This window comes from Musca autumnalis, unplaced genomic scaffold (assembly GCF_047663935.1).
Source record: "Musca autumnalis isolate F117 unplaced genomic scaffold, ASM4766393v1 scaffold_1, whole genome shotgun sequence".
NCBI lineage: Eukaryota > Metazoa > Arthropoda > Insecta > Diptera > Muscidae > Musca > Musca autumnalis.
This window is the reverse complement of record NW_027411644.1, coordinates 324,332,706-324,357,905: the sequence shown is the minus strand read 5'-3', so window position 1 is coordinate 324,357,905 and position 25,200 is coordinate 324,332,706. Positions and strand designations below refer to the sequence as shown.

At 37.0% G+C, this 25,200-nt stretch overlaps 1 protein-coding gene across 2 annotated transcripts in view; it reads right to left on the bottom strand.

Annotated features, from left to right (window-relative positions):
• tok (tolloid-like protein 1 tolkin) overlaps nt 1–25,200 on the bottom strand; it is a 192,527-nt gene that overhangs the window by 134,894 nt on the left and 32,433 nt on the right. Inside the window, exon 2 of one of the 2 annotated variants that reach the window (XM_073962676.1) lies at nt 15,210–15,258. The gene's annotated coding sequence lies outside the window, so the exon portion shown is untranslated. The remainder of the gene's footprint in view (nt 1–15,209; nt 15,259–25,200) is intronic. The other variant, XM_073962675.1, reaches the window with a different exon arrangement.

Here is a 25,200-nt window from a genome sequence, read left to right as displayed (position 1 = left end):
CACTTTCAAACCTCCAAAACCAAAAAATTACAATCTGGCAACGACCCACGGCGACATGCCAAGCTGTCAAAGATGCCATAATTATGATTCCGTTTATTTCTGACATTCAGTCGTAATTAAACAATTTAAGTATTTTGGCGCCAAAAACTGATCTGTTGATATTATCTATTTTTTAAAAATGGAAAATATGGGAAATGGTATGTAAAGTAAGATTATTATTAAAAGTGTAAATGTAATATTAGATGAGGTCAATAATTTGTTGTGTCAGTAAGTGATGGTTTTTGATGTAGTCTGTGGTATCGTCCATGTGTTCTTTGGAGTAGAACTTTTGACTTCAGGGAGCTTTCTCGTAAAAATATGTATCTGGTGAAAGGTGACAATGTCGGCTAACAGATTTTGAAAAGAATTTTTGCGTATACTTGCGAATAAAAAAATTATCAACTTCCTGATTTCGAAAAACTTAAAAATTTGGATATTTTTAATTTTTGGTTGGAAAATCAGCGAAAACCTAAACACCTTATAGAATGGATTTCTGCAAAATTTAATCGAGGTGTCAAAGACAATTTCATGACCGAAGTTAACAAGCAAATTTATAATATTTGTGCACGCCTTAACCAAAAATGGATACAAAATTGGAGGTCAAAAAGTCGTGTATTACAATTGGAAAGCTTATGGTTAGCTAGCGACACAGTATTTACGCTAGAGCAAGGTAATGATAAAAAGAAGAGAGGGCGCCCTAATGTGGATTATAGTGAAGGAAAAAAACTTGCTTCGGAAGTCTGCTATGAACACGGCAACAATACCAAACCCTTGATTCATGCCGCCTCTGTTTCGGCCAATTTGTCAACAGAAAAATATTTAAACTATGTTCTCAAGGAAGTTCGGTATCAACCAACTAAATTGAGAAAACAATTAACTTCGACAGAGAAAATTTATGAACGATATATCCAAATCTGAACCGATTTCAATATGATGTCTCAATAATGTTTTCTAGACCAAATTCCGTCACACACTTTAAATGTCATCACAATTGGACATATATAGCGTGATTGCTGCAGGAAATACCTAAAATCGGGTGAAAATATATATGTGAGCTATATCCAAATCTAAACCGATTTCGATATAATTTAGCAAACCAGACCAAATACTGTCACACGTTTCAAATTTTTTCGAAATTGGACAGAAATTGCGTGTTTGTTGCACGAAATACCTCAAATCGGGCGAAAATACATAAGGGAGCTATATCCAAATCTGAACCGATTTTAAAATAACTTGGCTAACTTATTTCCAGTCCGAATTCCGCCACATATTCCAAATATCATCATAATTGGACAGAATTTTCGTGTTTGGTCCATCAATTACTCGAAATCGGGCGAACATATATATGAGAGCTATATCTATATATGAACCGATATCAACCAAATTTGGCTGATTAGCTTCTAGGCCGATTATAAACATCTGCACGAAATTTTGAAGGTCTAGCTTGCCCCTGTGATTTTTTGCCTCAAAAACATGTCATCGGCCCCATCGTGCAACCCTGCAATCTTTAATTTAAAGAATCATTTTGTAAATGCAAGTGAAAGCTAGAATCTTGAATCAATTGTTAATAACACTTTTGTTTACTGTTTTGATATTCTTTCCATAATTTTGTCCTTTGTTATTTATTCATTTAAAGTAGTTTGAAGTTTTCCACAAACTCAATTTTTCTTACAATTTTCCCAAAACTTTCTAAATTATGGCAAAATTCCGAGTAAGGTATTCAATTTCCTTCAAAAAATAATCTATGGCGGTGACACTTTTTTCTTTTAATTTGTTGTTATTTCTACCAAAAATTGTTTTTCGCTTCAAATTTCCCCAGAACGCTTATCAGCATCCCTTATCATCAGCAGAAATTTCAGCTATCAAATTAAGGAAATTCTAATTATTTTTAAGTAACACATTTATCCTAATTAGAGGATCTGCTTCCAATCATTATTTTGTTTTGTCGCTCTTCTTTTCTCTTCCCAAGTCTTTTTTACGCTATGCTAGAAAAAAGGTTCAGTCTTTTTAATGAGGTTGGTGGCAAGCATGTTTTTGCTAAACTCGTTGACAATTTAAACTAGCAAATACTCGTTTTGTTTTTAATGAGAGAGATAAAGTGACAGCCAGTCAGATCCATGACATGCTGCATAATAATACACATCCTTAAGAAAAGACGTTCCCATTGATTCCCTGACACAATTATTCCTTCTTAATCTGTTTATTGGCCATTGGGGGTAATGGCAGCGGTGATGAAATTGAAGCCGTAGGCGTTTATCACACGATAAGCGCAACACTCTTTCATTTATTTCATTACAGACAATGGCGAAAATATGCTTGGAGGGGCATTTCTTTAATTATTTGCTTCTCTATGCGTTTTCCATTTGGCTCAAGTACGCCTCAAGTGTTTGTTTTATTTCAGTTTTTTTGGGGGAGATTTTTAATCTTTTTTATTTTTGTCATTAATCCTGTGACCAAATACAACTTTTTCCCCTTTCCTTGTTATGCCCATGTCCCAAGGCAAATTGTCTAATTAAACCTTTTTTTGGCTGTTGTAAAGATGGGTCTATAGATGAATGATGGCATGGAAAACCTCATCACTTTAAGCTTCCCACAAGAAGCTTTGCCATTTCCAAAAATAAGCGACATAACGCAAAACAGAAAACAACTGTGATTTTATAGCTCTTATCGCCCGCCCATTTGGCCTTTCTGTTCTCTTTACACTACACAAACAAACAAAAGGGGGAACAAGACCCTTTCCTGTTCATTTGGTGGGAAAATTAAAATGTATGAAAATGTGTGGGTATGCTTGCATTTTTACAAAAAGCTGTGCGTGAATGAATTGTTTGTGATGAGCAGCACATGTGTGCGCCTTTGTTTATGTCTCAGCTTTGTGTGGGAGAATTTTTTCCCTTAATGTGTTGTGATTAGTTTGACTTTTACGACACATATGCACAAGGATTATTATTGTTTGTTATTGTTGTTGTTGCTGATGTTTTCTGACTAAAAGAATGTTTTGGGGTGCCATTCACCATTGTCGTAACCATTATTATTATGAATGGAAAAGAAAGGAAAAAAAAACAAAAAAAAAAAATGTATCAGACATCATCAGGCTTCAAGTAGACGGTACAGCAACAACAACAATAACAAAAAAGTAACAGTTGATTGTTAAAAAATGTAAGTTCTTCACCTTATTTTCGCATAACCAAAAAAACGAAAAGTTATGCACAGTGGCAAGCACTTGAGATCAAGAATGACATATCGCTCATTTACTCAAAGAGTGACACATCTCGAAAAATCAAATTTCGAGAAAAACGCGTTTTAAGTTGGCGATTGAAATTTGACTTCCCAAATTAAAAAGATTATTGCACTAAAACTAAAAAAACTACTTGGACCATATTGTGCAACCAGATAGCCATTTATCAGTGCTAAATTTCTGTGCATGATCAAGCATGATTTGAAGTGTTTTTGTGCTTCATAAACTCAAAAAACATTTATGTTGAATTATGCGAAACTCGTAGTAAATGAGCTGTAACTCGTCGAGTTTTTGAGATATCAGTATGAAAATTTTACACAAGATAAAGTAGAAGTCGTAGAAAAAATAGAAATTGCTAACTCAGAAAACGCATTTTTTGAGTTATGTCACTCTTTGAGTAAATGAGCGATATGTATATAGAGAGGTTTATATTTCACATTATTAGTAATGCAGAAGAAGTGGTTATTATTTTGGGGGAGGCTCTGGCCTATTTTAGAATAAAAGAGTATTTCACCAAGCTTAGAGTACTTGCCCAGCAAAAATACGGATCTGTTAGTCATTGTGAAAACCATTACCAAGTAATGTAAACAAAAACAAGTAAAAAAGTATCAGTCGGCTTTGCCGACAGAGATATACCCTCGGCATGTGTACATTGAAACAATTTTTCCCAAAAACGCATGTATTTAGGGGGTTTTAAAAAATGTTGGGCGTATGAAGCGACAAAAATATTAATTAGAATTAAAGATCAAAAGCTTTGCGGGGGATATACTTAAAGGAATGGATAGACATAGACCATTATGGAAGTGGATCTCCAGCCACTACATATGGTGCCATAGGGGGTTTTGACACCCTTTAGCTGTTTTCTCAAAAAGTATGGACCTGCCCCTGAAAAAAATGAGGCAGCGAATGCAAGTTGCTTCAACAAAAATCAAAGTGATTCAATAGCAGGTCTTCAAGTGAAGTTATACGAAATTTTGTGTGATAGGTAACGGATGGAGTGGACAAATATAGCCCATATTTGAACCTGATATATGTATATATGGTAGATATATTAAGATGTGTAAAGTATGGACCGATTCGGATACTCCCTCCAAGAACAATTTTTCCGAACATTTTTGAACTTTTGTGGGGGAGGTACCTGAAGGAGTGGACCGATATGGCTTATCTTCGAACTTAAACTATGTTTGGACAAAATATTACCAAGGCCAAATTTTGGACCAAATCGGCAGATCCGTTCGAGAGTTATCTTGCGCTCCAACCACTACCCACGGTGTCATAGGGATTTTTTGCAACTTTCAGGTTGTTTTCTCAGAAAGTACGGACTTGCCCCTGATGAAAGTTGTACCGTCATATGGGGGCAGTGAATACAAGTTTATACAACAACAATAAAAGCGATTCGAGAGCAGATTCTAAACTGAACTTATCCGAAATTTTGTGTGGGAGGCACCCGAAGGAGTGGACCGATTGAGTCCATATTGGAACCTCATCTAAATCTTGTATATACTCACGATGTGCAAAGTATGGACCAAATCGACGAAGCTATTCAAGAGTTATCGTACGTACACTTTTTCCGAACATTTGTGGGGGAGGTACCGGAAGGAGTGGACCGATATAACCCACTTTAGAACTTAAACTAAGTTTGGACAACATATTACGAAACCCAAATTTTGGACGAAATCGGTCGATCCGTTCGAGAGTTATCGTGCGCTCCAGACAGACAGACGGACGGATACTGCTAGATCGACTCCAAATTGTCTGAAATACATTTCGTCCAAACATACTTGGGGTCTTTTTTGTCGATTATAAAGCAGCATTCGACAGTCCCCTCCGATCAAAGGTATTCCACGCAATGTCTAAATTTGGTATCCCCGCAAAGCTCATCCGGCTTTGTAAGATGACTTTAACTGATACTAGGTCCTCAGTTAAAATTGGAAAGAACCTCTCCGAAGAATTTTGTACCAAAAGAGGTTTCAGACAAAGAGACAACCTTTCGTGTGACCTATTCAACATTTTGCTGGAAAAGGTAATACGAGATGCAAATGTCAAAAGAAATGGCACAATTTACATCAATAGCCACATGTTACTTGCTTATGCTGATGACATAGGCATCATAGGACGATCAGTAAAGGAAGTAACTGATACCTTTAGGAAGGTCGAAGCAGAATCTGCGAAAGTGGGTCTGGCGGTAAACGGCGAAAAGACCAAATTGATGGTGTCGATGCGCAAAGCGTCCATAGAGCTCGGACCAACTGTGGAAGTTGGTACCTACAATTTTGAGGTAGTTAAAGACTTCGTCTACCTCGGCACTGCCATAAACACAACAAACAACATCAGTTGTGAAATAAGAAGAAGAATTGTATTGGCCAACAGATGCTACTATGGTCTAAGTAAGCAATTTAAAAACAAAGCCACATCTCGTCAAACAAAAATAACACTATACAAAACGCTGATACTACCCGTGCTAATATATGGCTCCGAAGCATGGGTACTTGCGCAAGCAGATAAGGCAGTGCTTGGTGTGTTTGAGAGGAAAATTCTTCGAAAGATCTACGGCCGATTTGCGTTGACGGTGAATATCGACGTCGTATGAACCACGAGCTATATAAGCTATACAAAGACATGAATATAGTTAAACGTATCGAGATGCAACGATTGCGTTGGCTGGGCCATTTCATGAGAATGAGCGATGATGAACCCGCTAAAACGGCGTATGAATACATGCCCCATGGCGGTGCACGCAGAATCGGCAGGCCTAAGCTTCGATGGATCATACAAGTGAATGAAGAAATGAAAAGGCGCGGTATTCCAAAAAGTCAAGCGAAAAGCAGAGAGGAATGGAGACCTTTTCTTAGTTTGGTCTATGGAACAAATGTTCTGTAATGGGCCAACTAAGTAAGTAAGTAATACTTGGGGTCTAAAAACATTATTTCGATGAGACACATTTTGCCCGTATGAAAGTGTATATACCCTCGTTAGCATAAATGCTCAGGGTATTGTATGCTTGTATTTACTGCCCTTCATACGACGCTACAAGTTTTATCAGGGGCAAGTCCATACATCCTGAGAAAATAGCCTGAAAGTTGCAAAAAGCCCCTATGACACCGTGTGAGGTGGTTGGAGCGCAAGATAACTCTCGAACGGATCTGCCGATTAGGTCCAAAATTTGACCTTAGTAATATTTTGTGCCTGGGCAGCGGTCATGCCAGAGATGATCTTCTTTGCAGAGACAGTATATTCAACGATCCAACTGAGTTGTCTTTGCATTTGCTGCGAGGGTAAACCCTAGCGTACGTGAACAAAAACAAGCGAAAAACATCATTTGGTTGTTGCTTTTTTCACTAACACATTCACACATGTTTTCGTTTTGATTGTATTTTGTTGGTCTCCATTGCTCTAGACGCTCGTCGAATATATCTTTGGTATGTTCTTCTTTTTCTTCGGTCGGAGCAAGAGCATAGATGAGCCTTACGAGTATATTAAGGAACTTTGCTTTTATAGGGATTTTGGAAATTATCTGAAGAGCAGGTTATTAAGCCTCCGATTTACCATAAATCCAACAACTAGTTCATGTTTCTTTTCACGGCAGTTATACTACAGTGCGTAATCGTTTGTGAAAATCATGATCATGCTCAGGGCATCTTCAATCTCATTGTCTGCGTCTGTTAGTATAGTATATCTATCATAGTAACCAATATTTATGTTGCTCGGCAAAACTATTATCCTTTAAAGTTTATACTCAACAAAATAAACCTATCTCAGCCTAGTTGAAAAACGAATAAAGCATTTTACAAACTATTACTTTAAGGATATCCCTCAGAGTAAAAGGTCACATCGTATCCTTGGAAATATGACATTCTCGATAACATTGAAAGCCATAACGTACATTATATCCGCCTTTCGTACTAGCACCATTTATTCTATACAATCTTCACTGCGGACAATAACACAAAACACTGTAAATTCATACAAAAAAATAACCTCCACCCCCTCTTGTACGTAGATTCCTTCCTCCAAGCCTTAACAAGTAACTCATCATCATTGTAAACCTAAATTGAAAATAAAAAAATGAAATATTCTAAAGACACAACAAAAACGACCCAGAGTAAAACAATTTTCTTTCATTCATTCATACAAGTGTCTGTCTATAAGCGTCAAGTAACACTTCTTCAAATACATAAGAAACAGCAGAAAAAAGCAGCAGCAGCAGCATCAAGTTTCACATTTCAAGCAGTTTTTTTTTGCATTCTTGTGTTTTTTCTCAATATGTTGGTGTGCTTGTTGCCATTTGCGACGGTGTCATGGTTGGTTGTGAGAGTGTGTGTGTGCGTCCCATTATGGGTTTGTAGACTTTCTTTAAGCAGATTTTGTTATCGTTATTGTTTACTTTCTCATATCGTTAACCCACTAAGCATGGAATTAAATTTAAATTTGTTATGAAAATCTTCTCCACAAAAAATGGAGAAAAGATGAATGAGTTCTTAATGATGAGCAAAAGGTTCAGTTTCCTTGACGTATTTCATTTTAATGAACCACAATTGGCAGTCATTATTTTCAATTTAATTAAAATAATTGAAAAGGGATTTCTTATATTTTTCAATACATCAAAGATACAAGTCCTCAAGTACAAGGTTTATCGTTAAAATATAAAATTGTCAAGTTTAAATTGGTTCGTTAAAAAGCTTGTTTTCCTAATGCAAAAAAATTGAAATGTAAAGATATTTAAATTTTAATTCGGGCAATTTTATTTCATGTGATATGTGATTATATTCCTTGTAACAGTAGATAAGCTAGCGTTGAACATATCGTGTCGTATGAGCACCACAAAAACAATCATCTACTGTTAATCATACGCACGTATGTATGTCGCTTAGAATTACTTTATCAAGAAAATCCATCATTCTTGCCAGATATTGTTGTTATATCTAACCATTACCACGTTTATTTGGTTTCTATTTATTTTAAGCGTAATGAAATCATTACATCGAAAGCTGTATCAGTCAGGATATGGCTCTAAGAACCAGAATTTCAGGATTAGTGGACATAAATGTACAATAAACAAATTCGACGATGCAGATAGACGACGATGCGGATAGGGCCTGACGATGTGATACTCTACACCACTACCCCTGTACATAAGCTTTTCACTGGTAAACATTTATTTTAGGGAGAAACTAATGTTATAAGCTACCCTTGCTTTTATATCAAATGGCTTAAGGCGAACTAAACCAAAATAGTTAATTATTAATTTTATATTTGACTACTGTGGAAAACAACTTTATTGAAAGCTTTGCTGGTCTTTTTGATTAGTATTTTACTTATAGAAGTAGATGTAAATATTTAAATAAAAACTTCAAAATATAAAAATTGGAAAGCGTAGCGCATTTTGCAATAATTCTCATATTTTACCATCACATTTTGTATTAGTTTAAAGCTCAGAATATGTCCAACAGAACCTGAAATATCCGCCATGGAAATAAAATTCCACAATTTGGAAATTGTCTTTTTCTACATCGCTAGTATTTGGGTGACGTAGGGGATGAGAGATACCAAGAAACGGTCCTGTCCGGCTTTAACATGGCAAAGTCCAGGATTTATCTTGGTTCCTCTCTCATCTCAAGTGGACACTGACCTCCCCGTGGTGTCACCTGGGGTAGCTGCCTTTAACATCCCCGTTCATCCATAAGAACGTTAAAAACTTGAGTTTGGCCACCGGGTTAGTAACCCTCCCCCAAAAAAATCAGCCTGCTATGAAAAAACAAAATAAAAGAAAAACAAAAAACAAATCCCTCAAAAGTTGACGATCCCCGCAAACGTTTTAAGGGCAATGATCTGCGAATCTGAACCTTGAATGTTCGCACTCTTTATGGAATGAGAAAGGCGTCACAACAACACCTAAAGCTGAAGCACTGTGTTATAGCTGCCGTGTCATAAAGCATGAGTTTGGTTGCGGATTTGTTGTTTGGTCGGAGGATATTGTGGCTTTAGACCTGGGAAGTCCACCATTGACCAGATATTTACCCTGCGGCAAATCCTGGAGAAGACCCAAGAGATGCAGATCGACACCTACCACCTTTTTGTTGATTATAAAGCAGCCTTCGACAGCCCACTACGTTCAAAGGTATTCCAAGCCATGTCTGAATTTGGCATCGCTGCAAAGCTCATTCGGATTTGTAAAATTACTTTTTCCACCAAAAGAGGTTTCAGGCAAGGAAACAGCTTTTCGTGTGATCTCTTCAACATCCTGCTGGAAAAGGTTATACGAAAGGCAAATGTCAATAAAAGTGGCACAAACTACACCAATAGCCACATGTAACTTGCTTATGCTGATGATATAGACATCATGGAACGATCAGTAAAAGAAGTAACCGATACCTTTATGAAGGTCGAAGGAGAATCTGCTAAAGTGGGTCTGGCGGTAAACGGCGGGAAGACTAAGTTGATGGTGTCGACGCGCAATGCCTGCATTGAAATCGGACCGACTGTGGAAGTTGGTTCATATAATATTGAGGTAGTAAAAGACTTTGTCTATCTCGGCACCACCGTAAACACGACAAACGACATCAGTTGTGAAATAAAAAGAAGAATTGTATTTGTCAGCAGATTCTACTTTGGCTTAAGTAAGCAGTTTAAAAATACAGCCACATCTTGTCAAACAAAAATAACGTTTTACAAAACACTGATACTACCCGTGCTGATGTACGGTTCCGAAGCCTAGGAACATGCGCAAGTAGATATGGCAGTGCTTGGTGTGTTTGAGAAAAAATGTCTTCGAAAGATCTACGGACCAATCTGCATTGGCGGTGAATATCGACGTAGCATGAACCACGAGCTGTATCTGCTATACAACGACATCTATATAGTTAAACGTATCGAGATGCAACGATTGCGTTGGCTAGTCCATGTCATAAGAATGAGCGATGATGAACACGCTAAAAAGGCGTCTAAATACGGGCCGCTTGGCGGTGCACGCAGTACTGGCAAGGAATATATGGCGCAAACAAGTGGATGAGGAGATGAAAAGGCGCGGAATTTCAGAAAGCGAAGTAAGGAACTGAGAGAAATGGATGTCTTTTCTTAGTTCGACCTATGGAACAAATGTTCTGCAATGGGCCAACTAAGTAGGTAAGTATTTGAGCAATTTTGGTAATGAATAAAGCTCAGAATGTCTTCATTAATATAGGTCACTTTTGTTGAAACGCTCTGATATTTGTCAGTACATTTCACATAAAAATGAAAAATTGGGATGTACACCAGCCTATTTTGCATTATTATAAAGGTCAAATGTTCTTCTTCCGTTGACGGGCTTTCCTTTCGGAATACTACAGCTAGAAGCGGAGATATTCTCATAAAAATAAAACTTTTTTTATCCACATACTTGTTTTTTGCCCGATCCTACCCCTGAATATTATCCTACCATTACTTCTGATTCTTCCTTTCTGCGACCCCCATCAGCCACTAAAATATCGTGACGATCCGATCAGCGTGATTACAAAAAATGCAAAAATGGGATACATTAACGACTTTTGCGAAATCTCCATTGTTTGACCACCTACGCCAGCCAACTTTGAATCAATGAAATGGTGGGATTTTTTTAATTTAATTGTCAGGCTTTGCTTTTGGATGGTCCGCAAAAACCAAAAGTTGGGTTACATCGTTGTTTTGGTGTTTTTTGTATACCCATTAAAGGAGCGGAGATATTCGCTTTAAAAAATTTACTTTTTCTCAAAATAAGTTTTTTGCCCATTCCGATCCCTTCGTATTATCCCACCATAACCAAAATCAATAGTTTTCTTCCCCTCCAACAATCCGATCAAAATTGCGACCTCATTGAAATAACTGTTTTAGACCCTAAGTGTGTTTGAAAGAAATTCGTTTCAGACAATTTGGAGTTGATATAGCCATGTCCGCCCGTCCGTCAGTCTGGCTGTCTGGTGCCCACAATAACTCTCGAACGGATCGACCGATTCGAAACAAATTTTGCACATCGCAAATTTTTAATTCGAAGATGTGCCATATCGGTCCTCTCCTTCGGAGAGGCAGCATTCGCTGCCCCCATCACGACGGTACAAGTTTTTTCAGAGGCAAAACCATAGCTCCCGAGAAAATGGTCCATAAGCTTTAAAAATATCCTCTACGGTGCCATGTGTAGTGCATGATCTGCAAAGCTGCACCTGGAATGTTCGCACTCTGTCTTGAGAAGGTTCAGCTGGCAGATGTACTTGAAAAATACAAGGCCAATATTACAGTCATACAGAAAATACAATGGACTGGGAAAGGCGTCACAACAACGCCTAAAGGTGGCGCACTGTTTTATAACTGCCATAAGGTTAAAACATCTGGACTCCAGCATGGCCGCAGAGAATGCATGACTTGCTACAATATGAATAAAGGTAAACTTTTCAGCATAAGCTTTATTTGCGCTCATGTTCAAACTCAAGGCAAGGACGAACAGACCAAAAATATATTTAAATAAATTTAAAAATAGTTACCAGTACCAAATTTAAGCATTTCGATAATCACAAGGCCACCTGGATATCTTCAGATCAATGAACAAGAAATCAAATTGATCTCGTTGTAACGGATCACCGAGCGTGTTGGATGTACGTGTTGTTCTGTGGAGGAAGCATAGACTCGGACCACCGCCTTCTTGCAGTAAAGGTACGTACCAGTCTGAACGTTGCAAATAAAGCACAAACAGACACAACACGGAAGTTGGACATCGGTAAGCTGCAATCACAACACATATCCACATCATATTCCAATCAACTGGCCCAATTGCTTAATCAATGCACTTCTCGTTTGCCAGCACACTGGCAAAATATTGCCCATTACATGCAAACAGTCGCAAAATCAATACTTGGACATCAGGAACCTCAACGCAGGAACCCATGGTGTGAACAGAAGTGTTGTGCTGCAACAGACGAGAAAAATGCGGTGTATAGGTCAACTTTGCAATCAGTAGCAGGAAAAAGAGAGAAATGACAAATCGGGAATGTGAAAAAATCGAGATTCAAACTGATGGAGTTGGTACAGGCACATTCGCCCGTAGAGATTAATAAAGATTAATATAATGTACCAGCTAGTTAACACCATCGGGCAGGAAGAACACGTACCCGATGGTTGGAACCTGAGAATTCTGGGCCCCGTCCACAAAAAAGAATATAAAACTGTGTGCTCTCATTACACTGTGGAACATTTTTGAGCCAATCGGGTGCAAACAACTTCTTTCCAGAATTTTATGAAATTAGAGGACCAATAGACAAAAACCACATTTGGGTTTTTGTTTTCTTAGATCGGGTTCGGTTAAAAATCGAATTTTTAAAACAAATCGGGGCTGTATCTCTGAAACCAATACGAATCTTGTTTTGACATCTGCAGCAAACTTGTATATAAGAGCAAGAAGAAAATATTTGGGGGAATAGTGAACTCGAAAAACTGCATTTATTGCCTCAAATTTTATAATATATGTAAAAAATCCAATAATTTGTGTATATTTCGCCGCGTATCTCCCAAAATGTTTAATTCTTCTTAATGTTACCTTTTGGGAAAATATTCTCTGGAATGTAATACACAACTCTTCAGAACATTATATTGTTGTAAAATGCCTCTATCGCCTTGTTTATAGCGAATTTTCGACAACAATTTGGTAAATATTTCAATAATTCATTGAAATCCCCAACATGAGAATAAACAGCCTGTGTGAACATTGTTTGAAATAAGTTTTGTAAAAGGTATGTTATGAAATATGTTCTGAAGAATTGATGGTCACATTGATTGGAAAATTGTTAGAATGGTCACTTGTTTCAACTTCCAACAGTTCAGTTGTTACTGACCAGAATTTCAGAAATTTTGTAAACTTTTCTACATTTTAAGGAGTTTGATGCGCTAGATGTAGCTTTTCCTAGTTCATCTGTTCTACTACTTTAGGGCTACAATATTGCTGAAGACTGCAAAGCAAAATTCTTATTAGTTTCGGAGATAAAGGTGCGATCACTGGAAAAAGGCTAATTTTAAGTCGGTTTAGATAAGGGCATAAAATCTAAACCCGATCCAAGAACACAAAACCCAATTATGGTTTTTGTAGTCTCAATATGTACTTTCAAAAAATGCCCATTAGGAGTTGTTTGCATTTTCAGTCCACAGTGTTATAGAAGAATAAATGTATTACCTATTGTCAGGGATATTGTGCGAACGACTGAAGCCTGTGATCAACGAAGACCTGGAAAAGACCCGAGAGATGCAGAAGGTTGAAGGAGAACCTACTAAAATGGGTCTGGCGGTATACGGCGACAAGACCAAGTCGATGGTGTCGACGCGACATGCATCTTTAGAACTCGGACCAACTGCGGAAGTTGATTCATATAATTTTGAGGTAGATAAAGGCTTCATCTACCCGGTTACCGCCATATACATAACAAACAACATCAGCTGTGAAATAATAAGAAGAATAGTAGTGGCTAACATGTTGTAATTTGGCTTAAGTAAGCAAAAAACAAAGCCACACCTCGACAAACAAAAATAACACTTTCCGAAGTTTGGATACTTGCGCAAGGCGATTAAGCTGTGTTGTGTATGTTTGAGGGAAAATTTATTAGAAAGATCTAAGAACCAAGTGGAAGACGTAATCAAAAAACCCGATATTTCAGTGTTCTGTGGAGGGTCAATTAAGTAAGTAAATGTTCAGACATTCGGCTAGGGTGTCGATGGAGGTGAAGTTATATAACAATCACATCCTAATAAATAAATTTATTTTGGGATCATTGACATTCGACTGCAAGTTGTTTGAATCTCCGGGTAGAAAACCTGAGCATAGTCTAAGCATTGAACATCGTAGCATTTCTCTCAAACGTGCATCAATTTTCAAGATGATCGATATCGAGCAGTACCCACAAAAGTAGCAGAAAGTAATAATGAAGTTTAAGCCATTAGGGTAATACTCCAGACTTAAAAACAATCAAATGCTATTTAAACTTCAACCAAAACAAACAAACAAAAAACAGCGGATGGCATGCGCAGGGGAATTTAAAATAAAGTCCAACAAAAATCACACACAGGCAACTATGGTGATGTTCTTTTCAACTTACAGAACTTGATGAGTTCTTAGGTGATACGTACTGATAGTTGTTAGCAAATATTTTTGTTCTGATGTTTTTTGGGAAAGCCAAAAAGTGAGTGTGATTTTCATTTATTTGAGAATACTAGGCACTTAAATAGTTCGGGTTTTCGCTAAAAAAGGCATAATTTCAAAAAGCTGAAAAGCCAATTGATAATCCCCTTCGCCGGGATGAAATCATTATATTGGTAGCGATCAGTAAAATTTTGCAACTCTGTCAGTTTGTTTTGAAAAACATTACTCTCTGTAACAGAAAGTAAGCCATTGGGGTAATACTCCAGACTTAATAAAAAACAATGAAGTTCAATCCAGTAAAAGGCTGTTCGATGGATGTTTTTTAAGCGTATATAGTCCTTCCGATTTTGATTACAACGATTTAATGTTATTCGTGGACAAGTTCATAATTCCGGACTTAACGACCTAAAAGTCCAAAAAATGCTTCAGTGACCTTTCAGTGAAGGACACCTAAACTGGACCACGATGGTGCATTCCTTCAAGTACCTTCTCCGGAAAATTTCAACATTTTTCCACTGCACAACATTTCTGATGCCTATCCAACAAATGCCTAAACCATTACGCTGGTAACTTCCTAAAATCTCTTTTGAAATCCACGAATGTGCTTTTTTCAATGTTAGAAATCTGCCCTTAGCACATTAAGGTTCACCGCTCTGTTATTGTGTTTTTTTTTTTTTTTTTTTTTTTTTTTTTTTTTTTTTTTTTTTTTGTACATGAACAGACTGAGGGCATATGATATATTTTTTTACTAGTTTTCCTTACTTGAGATTTTCCCCAACACATATTATTTGCATATGATGTACTTACTCACATTTCAAATTATTTTGAGCAGGAATGACTACAGAAAACCGGTGACCTATAACGAAAAAAATACAACCAAAATAACAATATTATTCTCAAATCACTTTAAATAATTTTATTTCATATATAGCAACGTATTTACTTTAATTTATTTAATAATTTTATTTTATTTTTTTAATTTTTGAGAAAGTGGTGATGTTTTAGAGAAGAACTTTACACTTTCACAAAAAAAAAAATCAACAAATCTTCTTGCATTACCTCACAATGTCTATACAAATAAAAGACTTTTTGTACATTAAAACTATTTTAACATTCCATCAATAATTTAATATCTTCGTTGTCCAGCAGAGAGTTGGAAGTGGTCAATATCTTTTTAAGTAAATGTGTACGAAATCTACAGTGGCTCAATAAAATGACTATGACTAAATTTATGTATATGCCAATTTTTGTTCATATGGTCGACTATAGTTGTTAGACACAAAAACTTTTGTTTTTTGAAAAATATACTGTAAAAAGAATTATGTTGATCACCCTTTGTGTGGGAGGTACCCGAAGAAATGACCGATATATTCCAACCCCATACATGACTGGATGAAATAATACGATGTGCAAAGTTTGGACCTATCAGAAACTCCCTGCGAGAATTATCTTGCGGATTTACCATATTGGTTGGCGTCCTCAGGGTTTCTTGGAGCTTTTAGGGCATTATTTCAGGAAGTATTGACTTGTGTCCGAAAACATTTGTCATAAAGACAACCTGCTGAAACAAATTTCAAAACGATCCGAGAGGAGCTTTTAAATCTCACTTTATCCGAATTTTGTGTGGAGGTACCAGAAGAAAAATATTAAACTTTTGTGGGGGAGCTACCCGAAGGAGTGGAACTATATGGCCCATCTTCGAACGTAAACTAAGTTTTGACAAAATACGATGATACCCAATATTTGATTCGAATCGGTTAATCCGTTAGAGAGTTATCGTACGCACCAGCCAGACAGACAGACGGACATATAATCCCACGGCAGCGGGTTCTTTCGTACCGGATTGACCCGAAACCACAGTGTTTCGGCCAGCGGCTGCCAACCCAACATCAAACCTAACAACGGACATAGCTAACTCGACTCCAAATTGTCTTAAACAAATTTCGTCCAAACATATTTGGGAAAATAGCCTAAAAGCTCCAAGAAACATTGATTCTCGTAAGGAGTTTCTGATTGGCCTCAACTTTGCTATCTGTATCAGTTACCAGATTTTCTACATCATCTTTCCAGGGCAAGAGCTCGCATCATAACCATAAGTCTGCTGTTTTAAGCTCTGGTACAATGTACACACGAGTTTCTCACGGCCATGTTTTTCCTGCTCTTTCTTCACCCGATATTTTTCCTTCACGCTTCGTGATGACGAGGTCATTTTTACAGTAGCCTTATGATATTCCCAATTGAAGTATGGAATTTTTTTCTCGACGTTCAGCTTCTTCCGTCTTTTGTTAGATCGCACTTTTGCCGACACATTAAGACGAATGCATACCTAGGCTGGTAATAGGAAATGGTCCGAATCGATGTTCACTCATCGAATCGCTCGGACATCTAACTCTCTGTGAAAAATTTCTTCCGCCTATCACAACATGATCGATATGGTTTCCGACTTTGTCCTTGTGGGGTCATCCACGTGGTCTTGTGTATTTCGAGATGTTGGGGACCTGTGCTGATCGCTTCCCTCATTCGCCTCATTCTGTTATTTTATGTTATCTCGTGGACGCTTTACTTTCCGACCATAAGACCAACGATATTTTTCCTCCCAATTTTAGCAATAACATTTCCTAGAACAATATTAATGTCATGGCCAATGAAGTCGTCAATGCTCTCTCTGTCTCTAGGCGCTCGTAGAATATATCCTTTGTCGGTTAATGTCGGTTAATTTGACGCAAATGAAGCTTATTTTAATGAACTTTTTTTCATATATGGATTCTGGCAATTCCCTCATCTACAGAAGTGGATCTTGAGACCTTACATGCGAAAGTATTTCAGAAGACATTTTTCGAAAAAAGATAAGTAACTTCGAAACTCTTGATAGATATATGAGGTATATCCACCTATGTTAAACCCATGGCCTTATTGGCCCACTGTATACCACCGTTACCATCATTACCAGACACTGTTTAAATAAGACGAAAAACTTCGTGGAAATGCCGTCATCGTTTTAGTGGCAATTCAAGGAACAAATAATGTTGTCTATCGCCATGTAATGCAGCCAGCGAACCAACCAACCAACACACTAACCAATGTTGCATGTCAAGAATATTGTCATAAGAAACACTTTCATTTCGCTTGGAGAAACTGGTGGTAGTGGAGGATGACCAGCCATTCTTTTGCAACGCTTTTAATTCGTTGCTTCGTTTAAGTGTTTGGGTTTCATCAGTTCTTTTTTGTCGTTTTTTACATCTTGAAGTTTAGCGCAGCAAAGGATTTTTTCTTTTCTTTTCTCAGTTAGGGAGTTTCTTTTATTGCAAATCTTCTACTTTGTAAGAAGAGTGAGAAAAGGGATTTGCAAAACTTTTTGTTCCTTTGAATTTGTACTCCTCGAAAAGGAAATTCGTCTAAAGCCTGCATGCAGTTTAAGGATAAACGAAATAAGTATTCAATTCACTTAAGCTTTACGAATATAGCTATCGATATCGATGCTTCAGCTACATTGCTGCTTGCCCTACTAACGAACAATAATGCTGAAGTGTAAACATTTGAAAGAGAGGCAGACAATATGGATCATGTAAACAATAAAGGTGTTGAAACTGGTCACAATAGAAGCAATCAATTCAATAAAGGTTTTCATCTTCTTCCATTGAAAGTGAAAGTTTTGTAGCTTAAATTGGAAAGTGAAAATAACGGATTAACTTAGCCAAGTAAATGATGATTTACTTATTAAGTGCGACGAAAGTTTGTGCCATGAACCAAACTAAGAATAGATTTATATCCCCTTTTTGCCATTACTTTGTCCTTGACATTTTGATCTCTAGGATTTTAGGATGTGGCCTCAATATCCCACCAAAAAGGCTCAAATAATGTATTTAGTTTTCGTTGGGAATATAAAACTGTCCATCTGAAATCTACCTCACGATTTTCGGAATTTTGAAGGTTGTGGCCTCAACATCCCACCGAAATGGGTGAAATTTGTAAAAATTTTCTCGGTATAGGTTCACCCCTTCCTATAGCCCCCATAGAGGAGTACCTCCCGACTTTCGGTATTTTGAAGGTTGTGTCCTGAAAGTTGTTATTTAGTCTTCGTTGGGGGGTATACAAGTTTCCAACAGAAATTTATCGGTATACGACCACGCTTTCATATAGTCCACATAGAACGGCACTTCCCGATTTTCGGTATTTTTTCGGTTTCAGTCAGTACAAAACATCATAATAGGTACAAAATATCCCTTGCAAAAAGTCAGGCAGTATACGTCCACGTTTTGCTATAGCTACCATGTAATGGTACCACCCGATTTTTTAAAGATGTTAGTCACATTTTCCTACCGAATTGGTTGTTAGTTGGAACTTTGTGTTCTCCAAAGATAGAAAACGTACTCGCAAACACTTCGATCCAATTTTATGCATTTCGAGGAGTTTTTGTCAAACCGAGATTGCTGTAATTTGGTATTGTGTGTAGTCAGAGAATAGAAAGAACTACGATTAAGCCCCATGTGAGCTCTTTTAAAGAGCTGAAATGGATGTAACCTGGTATTTTGGAATCTCAATGGGTAGAAAATCTCCACACAAAAAATTATCAGTATAAAGTGATTATCATCAGTTAAAAAATATTATTCTCATTTAAGGATTAGACTTAACATAGAGGAAGAACTTAGTAGTTACTAATTGTTCATAATTACTTCAATATAGTTCTTGGTGGAGGGTATATAAAGTTTAAATCTTTAAATCTTCCCTTTAAGGTAAATTGAGAACGCTATATTAAAGAAAAAAATATTACAAATTTTAAATTTTTTACTCACAAAGATTTTTGTATAAAAAACACATTTAGAAAATGAAAAATGTAACAACAATAACTGGTTGCTTTCACAAAAAATATCAGCGAACTTAAGTCATACATCTTAGACAACAACTACAGTTGGCAGACAAACAGACGTCTGCGGATTCCTTTGCCGTGCATTCCAAAAGAAGCACACACCCACACAAGCAGGCATTCAACATTTCTTAAATACATAAATAATTCATTCCCCTATACCCCCTCACCCACACACACAACAAACAACAAAATGCACGCATCCTAAGTGTCCTGATGATTCATTTTAAGTACGTGGGTCGTTTATGCAAGTCCCTACCCGTTGGTTTGTTACCCACTCTCCCTCTCTCTCTGCACTACGTTTTATAATACCGCAATTAAAAACAATTCAACAACAAAAATGTTTTTATACAAAAAAAAAGCCAAGCCAAACCAAACCAAGAAAGAAAAGAATAAAAAGCAAGAAAATATTTTTCTCTTGAAATGTTAAAAAGGGAAATGTCATCAAATAAAATACAAAAGAAGCAAAACGGCAACAGCAAAAAACCGGTGACTACGCCATGAGCAAAGAAATCAAGGACTCTTGACTAAAACTGCTGCACAAATTACAATAAACGACAGACAGACAAGTAGGTGGAACACACCACACAGACAATGAATGCTATGACGTAGAACAATCTGAGTAAATTGTCCATCCAAAACTAGCCCCTTAAGGTTTTATGCTTTCGGTTAGAAAAAGATTCATTTGCTGAGTGAACCTTTGTTGGGAAATATGGGCTCATTTGGAATGAAACGACATTTGTGGTAGCTACAATGAAGATAAACAAAAGATAAGGGGTTTTCCAGAGGGAAAAGAGCCAGTCATATCACTACTTATATCTCTTGACAAAAAATAACCGGTTTGATAATTATGCAAAACGTAATATTTCTCCCAAACTTAAGTCAAATTAAGCTGGACTCTATCGGTAATCTCCTTGTGATACCCAAACACAAACAGTTCTACACTTTTTACTTATATGCAATTTAAAGAATCCTCTTGGTACTTAGCAGAACCATATATTTTTTATACCCTAAGCCTTTAGACGAAAGAGGGTATACGTCGTGGTAGTTAATGTGAGTACCTACCTTGCGGTCTACCAACGCCCCCGTATGTACGAGTAACAATTTGCTCACACGTATTTGGACGTGATCGCCTCCTTGGTTAGTGCATTTGCCCATCTACAATCCTGTTTTTCTTTGGGTCAGGCACCCGGTTGAAATGCAACTCCACATTCGAGCCGATGCTACAGCCCCGAACTGGTGACCTCCACCAATTAACACCGCCACACCAACACCAACTCTCCTTCAACATAAACGCGCCCAACTGTAGAGATTACTATGTGGAGGAATTACCTCCACTAAGTCTAGTCCTATCAAACACTTGACGTTCAAAATCGCAATGATATGCAACGGGATTCCCCACAAATGTGCATAATTTTATACATATTTGTTGTTGTAAGATATTATTTTATATTTTTATCCAAATTACACGATTATTTGTTAAATATTACGCACCTCTTAAAAAATCAACAAAAAACACAATGAAAAATTAGAGAGTACTTAACCAAGTAACATCTACATTACGTCTGTGGACACAGTGCTACACACTGGCAGACATGCTAACATGACCACACCTTAACATGACCACACCTTGACACGACAAGAGCTTTCTCCGTCCAATAACAGACTCTGGTACGGTATACCATATGTTGCACAGTAACAAAAAGCCCGCCATATATGGTATGCACGGAACGCCTGCTCAAACCCTAGTCGGTCCACAAGACCACTTTGAAACAACCAAAGTTGTGCCTCATTCCAAAAATTGCTTAGGACGAAACAATTTCGAAGTGTGAAGTAATCAACGGATTTGGTTCAAATTTTTCGTATCATAATATTTTGTGAAAACATAGTTTAAGTTCGAAGATAGGCCTTACCGTACATCCCCCAATAAACTTCAAAAAAAAAAACAAAAACAAAATGGCTAACCAAATTGGTCATAACTTTGCATATGGTAATATTACTTCCAGACGTACATAAGGTTTAAATATAAACTAAAACGGTATACTTGTTCGTGCACTTTCCACACAAAATTTGGAAAAACTACAGTTTAACAACTCGTCTCGGAGTGTTCTTGCAACAAGTTCTTCTTACGGGCCCACTTACGGCGGCCCAATTTTCCATTCCATTCTTCCTGAGTTAAAGGTCCAAAGACTCCAAAAAAAAAAAAAAAAAAAAAAGTCTGCCAGCACCAACTACCTCGAAGGGAGAATTCGATTTGGTACAAACATTGTTCATCGTATTACTTCTTACAGACTAGGATTATGTCCGAGAATTGACTACACAAAGTTAGAAAAGAGTGCAGCAGTTACAGGGAAATTGGCCCAAAAACTCAAAAAAGCCTATAGACGTCAGAAGTATTGTGTACTTCTTTTCTTTAGGACCGAGGCTGAGGGTTTATCTCTGTAGGCACAGCTTACTGATACTTTCTAATTATACCCTCAGCATTTATGCTAACGAGTGTATATACACTTTCATACGGGCAAAATGTGCCTCATCGAAATAATGGTTTTAGATGCCAAGTATGTTTGGACGAAATGTGTTTCAGACAATTTGGAGTCGATTTAGCAATGTCCGTCCGTCTTTCTGTCTGTCTGGCTGGTGCGCACGATAACTCTCGAACGGACGAACTGATTTGGTCCAAAATTTGGTTTCGTAATATTTTGTCCAAACTTAGTTTAAGTTCGAAGATGGGTTATATCGGTCCACTCCTTCCGGTACCTCCCCCACAAAAGTTCGAAAATGTTCAGAAAGTTGTAAAAAACCCCTATGGCACCATATGTGGTGGCTGGAGGGCTCGAACCGAATACTGCATTCGTCCACACTTTGGATATTGTAATATTTCTTCGAATATTTGATGAAATTCGAAGGTGGTGCTTATAGGTCCTTCCAGTACCTCCTAGTGGCCCTGTTTACAGCGATATCATCTATCGATATACCCGCAAATTTTTAAGCTTTAATCCTATCCGGTGTCGGTGCATACGCCCACAATTTTGAAAACCCCCTAAATACATAAGTTTTTTAAAAAAAGTACTTCAGTCCACACATGCTGAGTGTATATCTCTGTCGGCAAAGCCGACTGATACTTTTTTACTTGTTTAAAGTCGGACTATAAGTGTACGGGAAGTATTAAAACGTACTAAACTTAGTAAAATTTGGTATTATGTATACGGATAGAGCTAAAAGCTTGAAATTTTGTTATAACAATCAAGATTGAGATGTAGGGTTGATATATGTAAGTAGGTGGCTTTGAAAATATGTACTCATGTTACGAAAAGTTATAAGTGGTACTGAACTTAGTACAATTTGGATTTGGGTGAACGGATAGAGCTGGAATTCTGAAGTTTGGAATTGTGACTAGTATTGGAGTGTATAATTCATGTAGTTTTTGAAATTCGTACTTATGGGTACTGAAAGTACTAAATTTGGTACAATTCGGATTTAGGTGAACGGATATAGCTGGAATCCTCAAATTTAAAAGTAAGATTACTATTGGATTTACGAAAGCGTACTAAATTATTCTAAATTTGGTACAATTTGGCATTTTTGTTCTATTTGTTATGTGCTAAAGGAGTAGATCTGGAATTTTGAAATTCGTATTAGAATAGCAGTTGGCGTTTAGAGTGTAGGAAGTTGTGGAAATTTGTTCTTAGGTATACGAAAAGTTCTATAATTGGGTTTTGAGGAGGTGGAAATGAGAGTCGCGGTCGGAGGTAAGAAGGTAATGCTTACTTTACGTTCGTAAAGTACTAAATTTGGTACCATTTTGTTATTGCATAAATTAATAGAGCTGAAATTTTGAATTTTTTGTGTTGGGGTCACTAGATAAGACATGTTTTTAATGCATACAATTCTTAAATTATGGTCTGAGGCATTGAGGTGGTGTTGGAGGCTGCGAAAAGATCAAAATGGCAATAAATTTGGCGTTGGACCTTCAATTATCTTATTTGAAATTATACTATTAGGATACGAAAATTAGTAAAGTACAATAAATATAATAAATATAAATAAAAGAATGAAGCTGTAATTCTGATTATTTATTTGGATCATAACGTTTATAAGAATCCGTATTCCCTTTCCGCACAAAGCAGCGGGCATTTTCCTAGTATATTTAGAAACTAATAACTTCAATGCGGGCGGTAGAACTATATGATGTTTATACCAAAATGTGAACGCATATTGAAAAATATTTGCGAGCCATTCTTTTGTTTCGGTTATGTCTGAGTACATGACATTCGTCTCCGACATTGTATCAAGTAGTTAGTTTCCTTTTCTTATGTCCCATTTACTGCATTTGGAAGTCCTGATTCTTCGCCACTTCAGTAATCTGTTTTTTCGGGATATTTTTATCGTTTGACATTGCAAATTTGGTTTAAGTATTTTGTATTTTAGAGGATTAGTGTTTGGGGCATAATCGTCTATCCTGGTTGACAAGACTGATTCAAATGTACGTTGGCCAGAATTAAATTTATCGTGCTGCTTTTATTTCTCTCTCCCGGCATCGGCAAAGTTAGTCAATTTACATACTTAGATGGCCCTGTACAGAATGTTTCCTAATTAAGCAGAGATTTCTAATTGCCTATCATCTTCGTTTTAAACTTTTTGTATGTTTTCACCTGCCTTCAATTAATGACAGTCTTTTGGAATCCAAACCTAATACAGAACATCATACTTTCAATAAAGGAAAAATTGGTGCATGTCCTAAACGTGGACTTTAGTGGGCGCTGTAATGGAATAAAAATAAAAAGAATTATAAAAAAGCACAGAATACTTAAAATCAGTAGCAGTCATTCATTGTCTTTTCATATCCAACTAATTTCTGTCCATCATTTTGTGACAGCATAAATTTAATTTCATTATCTGCCCTACACAGAAGTTAATCAGATCCCTCCCATACTTCAAACTGTCACATATTCTGTGAGTGACACAAAACATGCCACATCCAACACAGTAGCGATAGCGAAATAATGAGATTGTGACTACTTGTGTCACCGTCACCTCCTCTATTCATATTCTCTCTTCCCAAGACAAAAGGATATATTCTCCTGTTTTGGGCATCGCTGCCGTCGTCATCTTTAGCAATTGTTTGCTGTGGTCATTGAGTGGCTGTAACTGGAAGCGTGATGAATGTGGGCACTCGTTGTGGCTGACAAAATATGCGTTTAGTGCTTTTATTGCAGTAAAAATCGTTGAAGCATCAAACGTGGGGGAAACCCAAAACGACCACAATGAACAATAAAATAAAATTGAAATAGACTAGAAAAGCTCCACGAAGCATAAAGAGCAGAGAATGAGAAAATGCATAAGGAAATCCCCCGAAAGAATAAATATTGCATAATTTTGCAAATTTGAACAAATGAATGTCACTTTAAAGAGCAATATCACGTAAACTGTTACAAAAGGGGGCGTAAGAATAGAGGGGGAGGAAAGAACAATTTTATATAAAAAACAGAACGGAAAATAGGGTCAGTCAATGTCAAATAATGAAATGTTGAAAATGAAAGAAGAATTTGCAATTAAGGGGACATATATGAGATATCGTTTGATGAAAATAATGTTGTCAGATTTTTTGTGTTCTTCTGTACGGTATATAGTGGGTGTATAAGGGACCTATGAAACGATGCAGCAAAATAATGTTCTTGGGACTTAGGAAAGCTAAAACCTAATAATATCTATTTATTGGTCCCAGACTTGAATGGCTTAGTAGGACCCTATAAAAAGTTGTAAAAAATTAATCAAATCTTAGTTGAAAATATGTAGGGTAAATGGAGGAGCTTTCGTAACTGGGAACATGTGCCAACAAACGATTACCTTGGAAACTTCTTTTAAACAGCTTTTATACTAAACAGAACGTCTTGTTCCAAAAACCGAATTAAGAATAGATTTGCAAACGCACGG